Source organism: Gopherus evgoodei, chromosome 6, assembly GCF_007399415.2.
Source record: "Gopherus evgoodei ecotype Sinaloan lineage chromosome 6, rGopEvg1_v1.p, whole genome shotgun sequence".
NCBI lineage: Eukaryota > Metazoa > Chordata > Testudines > Testudinidae > Gopherus > Gopherus evgoodei.
This window is the reverse complement of record NC_044327.1, coordinates 88,272,502-88,282,379: the sequence shown is the minus strand read 5'-3', so window position 1 is coordinate 88,282,379 and position 9,878 is coordinate 88,272,502. Positions and strand designations below refer to the sequence as shown.

Genomic DNA, 9,878 nt, shown 5'->3' with positions numbered 1-9,878 from the left:
AATCAGACAGGGATCCTGTTGAAAAACTAGTATGTGACCATGTAATTAAAGATCATATAATGCATACACACAAAGGGACTGAATTTAGGTTGCACAGGCAATCTTAATTCTGGCATTTTGAGTGCTTGACTTTGTAACATTAATGTTCTTTTAATGTAGTTCTTGTGCTGAATATATGCAGATTGTGCATGCATATCATGATGCATACATCTGTACAATGTAGTCGAGTTAACATTTACGTGAAACTTCTTAATTTTCTTACTTGTGGATGTAAATCCACATATTTTAATATCACAGTCTTACCTTGTATTATTATATAGAGCAGCATCTTTTCCAATGTTTTGTAGCTCTATGTAACAGCAATGCAGGAGTAACAAACATCAGCAACCAACACACAAGGATAAAAGACAGTAAAGATCAAGTCTGATCCTGCAAGCAGAGCTGTGTGAGTGGATCTTGGAATCCACAGGGAGCGCCATTAGAGCCAATGGTTTATGTATGGGATTCAGGATTCTATCCATTTGAATCTACTTGCAGGATCAAAAGGCCACAGTCTAGTCAAAGCCTGAATTCAAGTAGCTCTTTGTTTAAGACAATCCATATTTTTTTTAAAGGAGAGTTTTCCATTCCTCCTCTCAGAAACCCTCTTGTAATCTGATAGATTTCAGTAGAATTACAGCACTTTGGAAATATAACTGCTATAAAGTGATATATAAAAGTAAAAGTAATTGTAAATACACCAATCTCCTAGAAGTAGAAGGGACCAGATCCCTAAGTGGCCCCCTCAAGGATTGAACTCACAACCCTGGCTTTAGCAGGCCAATACTCAAACCACTGAGCTATCTCTCCGTCACCCCAGTATACTATTGTGTATGTGCCTTTCTCTTTCTGCCGTAATAATATACATCTTCATCAAACACTACTGCATTCAGCAGTAAGAGGGGTGATCACCTGCCCCTTCTTTTAAGGGATGGCCCCAATTAGATGTTTACCTTTCATCCATGTCAATTTAGAGTGCGTCTTATCCTGTAGTTCTGCAATATCTATGCAAAGGCTTGCAGCGTGCTACAACCGTTTAGTTTTGTACCATGAATCAAGCATGCAGGGCTGTCCCTGACAATAAGCTTTGTCCTGCTTTTCTCTGTGGCTGCTCTTTATTTCCCTGAAACGCAGGCTCTCACGCTGACGGTAAGGGCATCGTACACCATCCTCCAGAGTGTACTCAAGTGGGAGTATTTGCATGCATTATTGCAGGATCCTGCGGTGTCTTTTGGAACAAAAACAACAACGCAGGGACAAGTCTGTTAGCCCAGTGTTGTCGCTCAGCGGCCCTGCCCCATGCTCCGTAGAGCCGGGAAGGGAGGCTCAGCCCCCTGGCCCGGTGCTGGTGGCTGAAAGCGGCTTTGCTTCGCTCCCGAAGTCTCGCTGTTCTGCGCCCGCCTTGGCTGGCGGCGAGGCGGAGGCTGCGCTGGGTACCGCGCGCGGGGGAGCCGAGGGTGGGCGATGCTCGAGGCGTTGCAGAGCCAGTGCGTCAGATGGGAGGGGAGCAGAGCGGGAGCGGGGGGCGGCAGCAGGGATGAGCTGCTCAGGCGCCGGCGGTGAGGGAGGCAGAAGGTGAGAGGCGGGACGCTGCTGGTAAAGCCGGGCGCTGCAGCCTCCATTCATTCCCCGACCCACACGCCCAGCCCTGCCGCCGCCGCCGCCCTCCAGCGGCAAAGGGCCGGCCGAGGTGAGTGACTCCGACTGCGGGGGCCGCGCGGCCCTCCCCGGCTAACCTGGCTGCCGCCCGCTGGTGTCTTCCAGCCCCCTCATCCGGGCCTGGCTCGGAGGGCCGAGCCGCGAGGCGGCCGGCTGGCGGCGGGTCCCTGCCAGGCAGGTGGGCGGCAAGGCGCTGGCCGGGGCTCCCCTCCCCCATGGTAGGCCATGGCTCCAGGTGTGTGCTGGCTCTCGGCCCTGCTCTTTGGCCTGTTCCTCCTCCGGTTTGGCCGCTGCAGCCACCCCACTGAAATCCGGGGGCGCGGAGTGCTGTTCGCGGCATGGAGCCCTCTCCCCCGCTGTGTGTGAATGAAAGGCCGGGGTTAGGCAAAGGCGGCGGTTTCAAGGTCTAGTAGTAAAAATCAATGGAGGTCATTTTTGGGTGTGTGGGAATAAAGGAGGGGGACTGTAAAGGCCTTGGTCAAACACAGCAAAATCCTTAATTGTAAAGGGGGCGATATGCCCTGCCTTAAAACCCTCTTTCACCCCCCTCCCTCATCGAGGTGAGGGAGGTCTGCTAGATTTGTCAGCTGCTACACTGCAGCTTGTTAGTTTTGCACAGGACTTGGATCCACCCTAACAGCTGGGGGGCTCTATGTTGCATGCTACTAAAGTTTTATGTAAGTTTATCTTTGCTCCAATGAAATGGCCACATCTCTGGCCCAAACAATTTGATGCAGCCAGGCAGTTTTTGTGAAAGGTATATATTAATCAATGGACCTTTTGCGGGCTGTGTTTTATTTGCCCTGCAGAAAAGTGTTTTACTTTGTCATGAGCCATCATTGATAAAGCAGAGAGAGGTTTTGGCTATAACTGAAGGCTGAACTGGCCTTCTTGTCCTCTTGTAGAGGTCAAATCAGCTTGAGGAAAAGTGGGATGATTCCATGGAAGCCAGATTTAGAGCAATGGCTTTTACTAACCTTAAAGGAAATCTCAGGTGTAATATACATTATACTTATTTTTAATTACTATATCTGAAGAGTAATGTGCTCAATAACACCAGTCTTTAAAAATAACACCAAATAGGAAACTGCCATTTTGGAAGTCTTACCAGCTTTGATTACTTTCCCTCTGCCCCTCCTTAACCATGTGTATCCTGACAAAAATGGGTCAACTGTCTAGTTGATACTGCTTGTTCTTTCTGTTTATGTGTCCAACTTTTTTTCCCCCTTCTCTTACCTACCGGCTCTCTGTTCAGTAAATACAGGTGTTCACTTTGGTATATTATGCATCACTGTTTACTGAAGTGTGGTATATCTATTCCAGTTTTTAATTGGTGTATTTGTCATGGCAGGATGATCAACATAATGAAATCAATGCTGCTCCGCTGAATGATTGGTAAAGGGTTTCTGGAGATCACTCTAGCCTGTGTCTTCCGCCTCCCTCAACCTTTTCATGCAGAAAATGAGTATACTGTCAGTTTTTTATTCCAAGCCTTGACCGTACCCACTCTTTTTTCTGGGTTGCTTCATTAGCTTCTGTCTGATGTAAACTTTCAGTTAAAATAATTTCTAGTTTATTAATTTAATGGTTACAATGAAAACTTCATGAATGTGAATATATCCATTATTTCAATTAGTTGGAAACAGTATGTCTGAAAGGTGCTTGAACTCTTCAGTTAATCTCAAATTAATGATAGCTGTTTGTTTGAACAGTAATTATTTTATTACTGATCCTTTTTTTAGAAAGCACCTGATACTTTGGGACTATGGGCATTACTTGTGTTTAATACTATGTTTTCCGCCAATGTGACCCTATCTAGTCTCCATTGTTTAGGGCAGCAAAGTACCAAAGTCACCTAGTTACATAGGGAGCCCATATGTATCTGACAGAATAGTAGCAGTTTTTAAAATGTACCTTCTCCACTTAATCTCCTCAGTCTCTCCAATAAATAGTCAAATGTGGTTCCAAGGTTGCCTTTGGAGCGCTTGTTCATGCCTTCTACACAGAGAAATTCTACTTTGAAAAGTATGTAAAATGGCAATTTACCCGTTAATCTGCTTCAGATATATATAGAGTCATATCTGCTATTGTTTTACTCCTGTTAACACTCTAAAGAATATACAACTCAGAAAGAGTAAGCTTGAGTCTCTTCTTGCTTGTCTGTCAACAGAATTGATTATCCAGTCTCATTTGTACAAGCCAATGTAAGGTAACTGGGGGTTGCACAGGTATTTCTGAGGGCAGAATTTGGCCTGCAAAATATTTATTACTAGTAAGATGCAACTTAGAAAGAACCTACTTGAGTGTGCAGGGCTGTCCCTTAGTTTATATATATATGAATATGTGAGAGAGAATAACTGATCTAGAATCATTGAGAGACAAGTATGGAATCTCATGATGACACTTACAGAGTAATTCTTCAGAGTACAACCACACTTTATTTGCATCACTTCTTAAATGTAATAGGGTTTAGTGTGGTAGGAATGTCTACTTTATACAAAGCTATGGTGATCCCTCACAGGTATTACTAACTGTACTGACAGGTATTTTAAAATATTAATAGTTTTAAATCTAAAATGAAACAGACTTTAACTTTACTGTATTTTGAGCTCCTTTGCATGTATATATTTTGAGAAGCTTGGTAATTTGACTGTGTGCGTGCCCCGTTCCTTCACCCTGGCATAGAGAAGTGCTTTCTCCCCTCCCCCCCAAAGTTGTAACAGAGGGTATGGCTACACTTGAAATTTCAAAGCGCTGCCGCGGCAGCGCTTTGAAGTGTGAGTGTGGTCGGAGCGCCAGCGCTGGGAGAGAGCTCTCCCAGCGCTGCACGTAAACCACATCCCTTACAGGTGTAGCTTGCAGCGCTGATTACACTGAGGCTTTACAGTGCTGTATCTTGCAGCGCTCAGGGGGGTGTTTTTTCACAGCCCTGAGCGCGAAAGTTGCAGCGCTGTAAAGTGCCAGTGTAGCCATGGCCCTAGTCATCAAATCTTATCAGTCAGTACATTCCAAAAAGTATTAGTCATCCTGTTGTGGTCTGTGAAATGTAAAATTTGGGGCAGATAATAGCTTGCATGCTTTTAATAATGTGAGGTGCATACTCATCTCTGGCACTTTTTATTATCCATGTCTGGCCCTTGGAGTGTTCACATTGTAACATTGTTGTTAATGATAAAGTTGTTGTTTGTAAATTAAGAAAACAAAAACCAAACTCTTGCTCCAAGGAATGTCATTATGGGTATAAGCCATTCTCAGTGCAAAGGGACTGGATAACTTCTCCACCCTTGCACCATGTTAAAAACTACTGAGGTGAAAAGCACAAAAGGATAGTTATGCCTGGGTAACTATCGTCTGGCATCCCTGCAGTTTTGTTTGTGCATACTGACTTTTTTTTTTTTTAAATGACAGAATACGCCTATCATAAACAGATAGTAGGAGTTAATGGAACAGAAATACTTTATATATCTCATTTGCCTGTAAAGGGTTAACAAGATCAGTGAGCCTGGCTGTCACCTGACCAGAGGACCAATCAGGGGACAGGATACTTTCAAATCTTGAGGGAGGGAAGTTTTTGTGTGTGCTGTTAGAATTTGATGGTTGTTCTCTCTGGGTTCTCGGAGGGACCAGACGTGCAACCAGGTTTCTCTCCAATCTCTCCGATACAGGCTCTTATAAGTTCAGAATAGTGAGTACTAGGTAGATAAAGCAAGTTAGGCTTATGTTTGTTTTCTTTATTTGCAAATGTGTATTTGGCTGGAAGGCGTTCAAATTTGAATTTTGCTGAAAGGATTTTAATTTGTACTTGTATACCTAGGCTGGGAGGGTATTCCCAGTGTCTATAGCTGAAAGACCCTGTACCTATTCCATCTTAAATTTACAAAGATAATTTTTACCTTTGTTCTTTCTTTAATTAAAAGTTTTTTCTTGTTTAAGAATCTGATTGTTTTTTTTTATTCTGGTGAGACCCCAGGGGACTGGGTCTGGGTCTGGATCCACCAGGGAGTTGATGGGGAGAAAGGAGGGAAGTGGGGGAGAGAGGTTAATTTTCTCTCTGGGTTAGGATTACTTTCTCTCTCAGGGAGAGTCTGGGAAGGGGAGAGAGAAGGAGGGGGGAAGGTGAATTTTCCTCTCTGTTTTAAGATTCAAGGAGTTTGACTCGCAGTGATCTTCCAGGGTAACCCAGGGAGGGGAAGCCTGGGAGAGGCAACGGTGAGGGAAAGGGTTTACTTTCCTTATGTTAAGATCCAGAGGGACTGGGTCTTGGGAGTCCCTGGGCAAGGTTTTGGGGGGACCAGAGTGTACCAGGCACTGGAATTCCTGGTTGGTGGCAGCGCTACAAGTACTAAGCTGGTAATTGAGCTTAGAGGAATTCATGCTGGTACCCCATCTTTTGGACGCTGAGGTTCAGAGTGGGGAATTATACCATGACAATGCCCAACACTTACTTAGTGACTACAAATAATAAAGTTAACGTTTTGCTGGATTTGGAGCTCTCAGAGCGAGAGTCGGTTTCAGCAAGAGAGGTTTTAAATATCTCCCTGGAATGTTTTCCCTCAGTTTTCTCAAAAGTAAGAGACTTTCAAGGCTGCCTTAAAATTATTCCAGAATTAGTGAGAATAGACAGGACTAACTTATTTTTTTCTGTATTTTGAAAATAATAAGGAATTTTATAAATAAAAATTGAACTCCTTGTGCTATGAGTCTAGTGAGTGGACTTTATAGTGAACTGTCATTTAGTATTCTACGTCTTTGCTTATACTACCAAATAGTGTAGTTCTATCTGTCTTCATTATAACTGCTATGTATTTTCAATAGTAAAAGGAGTCTTTAATAAGAGTTTCATATTGGAGTAACATGGGACCAGGTCCTCCATTTACATCCATGTGGGCAGACCTCTGTGCTTGCTTGGCTACAATTGCAAGCTCTGGGTCAGGATGAACAGAACTTGACACCACTGTTGATATTTGCTAGCTTTCATGAAGTCAAATAAAATGAAGGTGATAGATATGGTTCACTAACACGTTTTATCAAGTTTCTTTAATCCCATGCAATCATGGGGAAACAGATTACATAACCAGGAAGGGTGGAGCCTTCATCAAATCAGTAGTCCCTGGAGCAATGCTAGAAGAATGTGTCTTATTTGGAAACTTAACATAAAGGTGATTAATTACCATTATAACTTCAGTGGCCATTTCTACTCATGGAATCTATTTATTTCTTTCAATGAAGTTCAACTGGTATGGAATACTATACTAACCATAGTTTGCTTATACTTTTGTACACAAGCTGTCACATATGACAGGTGTTTTATTAGTACATTCTGCTGTGTTACTAGAAGACAAATCATTTGTCTGGTTCTTTGTACTTCTACACACACTCAGCAAGGGAGTTTAGAGGGTAAATACTTACCAATGAATGGCAGTTCTCAAAGCTTTGGTGGAAATTTAACCAGTAAACTTACTCTTCTATTGGAACTTGGATGATTTCTAAATTGAATTAAAAAAAACTTCATCAGAGATTCTCAAGTGCGTATTAGTTGTTCTTCACAGCAGCAGCATAACCACTGCCATGCTGAAGCATTGCCAGCCTAAAGGATGGCTCAAAAATTCTGAGATGGGCTTAGAAATCATGAAATTCCAAAAATAGGGGATTTTTTTTTGGTCTTATGGTATTGGCATTTTAGGGTTCATGATGTCCAGCTTCTCTCTGAAGAGTTAAGGACTAGAAGTTTTTTTAATGAAAGCAAAAGTTCTCTGGTTAAAAATCCGATTCCAGAAACTGGGGCTTTTATAAAAATACCAATCACAAGACTTGAGAGAAAATCATGAGAGTTGGCAATGCTGATATTGGAACAGACTGATACTATAGAACACAGACTATCTTATTTTGAGCAGCTGTTTATGCTGCGTGCTGCATTTGCTTAAAACCATCTGCAAAGTACAAATGAGCAGCTACAGCCTTACGGGGAAGGGGGTCTCAGCTCTGCTCTAAATTAAACCATTCCCTCATTTTTAAATGTCTGCAGATACTTTGTAACTTGAGAGCCCATCTTTATCTTGGAATGGGACCAGGAGAGGTTGAACAATTAGGAAATTGTGGGGTAGCTTGAAGAAGTGATACAAGACACAGGCTTGGGAAGGGGAGCATCGGACACCCACAAAGAAGTGTGGGACTCTAGGAGATTTCCAGGATGAATAATGAAGAGAAAGTTAGGATATAGTAGGGAAAGGATTGTGTATGAGTTCCTTTCACCTGCCAGCCAAACAAATGATCACCAATCTTGTCTAGAGTTTTTGTTTGTGTTGTAACATGTTAAATGGCTCGCAGTTAATATGTGTTAACTAACATTTTTGTAAACACTAGTATAGGCACTTCATGAGTGTTTGTTCCTACTCATGTTTCACCTCTACCTTTCTTACTTGATGTGATTCTTGAAACAAAAGGACAACAACAAAATACAGCATTAAAGGTGCAAATGTACAATAGAATCTCAGAGTTACAAACACCTCAGGAATGGTGGTTGTCTGTAACTCTGAAATCTTCGCAATTCTGAACAAAATATTGTGTTGTTCTTCAAAAGTTTACAACTGAACATTCTTAATAGAGTTTTTCTATGCAGAAGAAAAATGCTGCTTTTAACCATCTTAATTTAAATGAAACAAGCACAGAAACAGTTTCCTTACCTTGTCAAATTTTTTAAACTTCCTTTATTTTCTTAGTAGTTTATGCTTTTTTAAATGCTTTTTTTTTTTGGTCTCTGCTGCTTCCTGATAGCATACTTCTGGTTCCAAATGAGGTGTATGGGTAACCGGTCAGCTTGTAACTTTGAGGTTCTACTGTATCATTGGTGTTCAGTAGGGGCATTATAAATTCTTCTGTAGTATTCTGTATCCTCTACTTAAGCCTAACGTCTTATTTGCTTCCAGTCTATTGCTGTAAAGTATTTGTCTTTTAGCTGATCCCTGTGATACTCTAACCTGAAACTGCTCCTGTCAGAATAGTCTGGGACCACCTCTGCTCTGTTGGCAGTGGTTTCCTCCTCATGTTTATCCTCGCTGCCTAAGTGCAATGTATTTCATGCTACTGATAACACAGTCCTCTTTGTATACAATGGCTGGTGTCTCTGGCTTCCTTCTCATATGTCTTTTCTTTTATCTTTTAAACTACGGACTCTTTCTTTGCTGCCCAGTTACCTAGGCTTGCTTAAATTCTTCTGGAGTTCCTGATCCTCCCTACTTTTGATTAACCTAAATACTTGTGTTGCTAGCAAATGTCATCTTGTTTTAAATGGATCTCATCATCATGGTGTCTGAGTGCCATGCAATTCATCCTGTTTTTTGATCATTAATAAATACATTGGACACCATCAGTTCTGGTCCCTGGGGCACACCAACAAATGATAACTTGCTATATTAGCAAATTCTTACTATAGATAACAGGATCAGATAACTTTCACATTCAGTTCTCTCTTTAACACAATATTTTACCTTCCTGTCAACCTATAGGAGTAACTGTAATAATAATGTCACAGGTATTTGTCTAGTACTGTTCTGAAGAGTGCCATACTTCAGTTAAAGTACGTTTCAAATTCTTATTATTCTTAATGTGATACTTATAGGATGAGTATTGAACTAGAGTTTTAGGAGTGCTAACTCAATTGAATTATGTTCTTAAAATAAAATCTATAGCCACTCAAGTTCTTGAGCCACATTTATATCTTTATTAGTGAGAGTATGTTGTTTACACCATATACAAATAATCCATTGAAGCCAATGGCTAGCAGTAATGATGAGTCATAGGTAAATGTTCATTAACATAAATTATTAACCTTATGTGATGCTTATTTTGATTGGGTGTTTTAATTTATATGCTTGAATATTTTCAGATAGAAAACTGTGCATAAGTGCAGTATTGTGGTATTAAGTGAGGCACAGTTTAGGATAACTTTAGTTAACTAAGATTTTGTCATGCGTATTTTTAGGAAAAATAACTGACAGATCACAGACAATAAACGATAAATCACGGAAGCCCAAGCACCGCCATGCACAGGGTTGAAGCCAAAGATTAAGAAGTCACTGAGATCTGCTAAAGTCACGGAATCCATGATCAAATCGTGTCCTTAACAATAACTAATAGTATAGACAGCAAACACCTACTGATTCTTCTGCCAATGGGGGCTG

General features: G+C 41.5%; 1 protein-coding gene across 5 annotated transcripts in view; it reads left to right on the top strand.

Moving 5' to 3' along the window:
• The first annotated feature begins 1,156 nt into the window (after positions 1 to 1,156).
• FAM169A (family with sequence similarity 169 member A) overlaps positions 1,157 to 9,878 on the top strand; it is a 52,665-nt gene continuing 43,943 nt past the window's right edge. The window contains exons 1-3 of one of the 5 annotated variants that reach the window (XM_030566576.1): positions 1,540 to 1,729; positions 3,050 to 3,093; positions 3,635 to 3,723. The gene's annotated coding sequence lies outside the window, so the exon portion shown is untranslated. Of the gene's footprint in view, positions 1,189 to 1,539; positions 1,730 to 3,049; positions 3,164 to 3,634; positions 3,724 to 9,878 lie in introns of those variants that run through there. The other 4 variants (XM_030566578.1, XM_030566575.1, XM_030566579.1 and 1 more) reach the window with 4 other exon arrangements.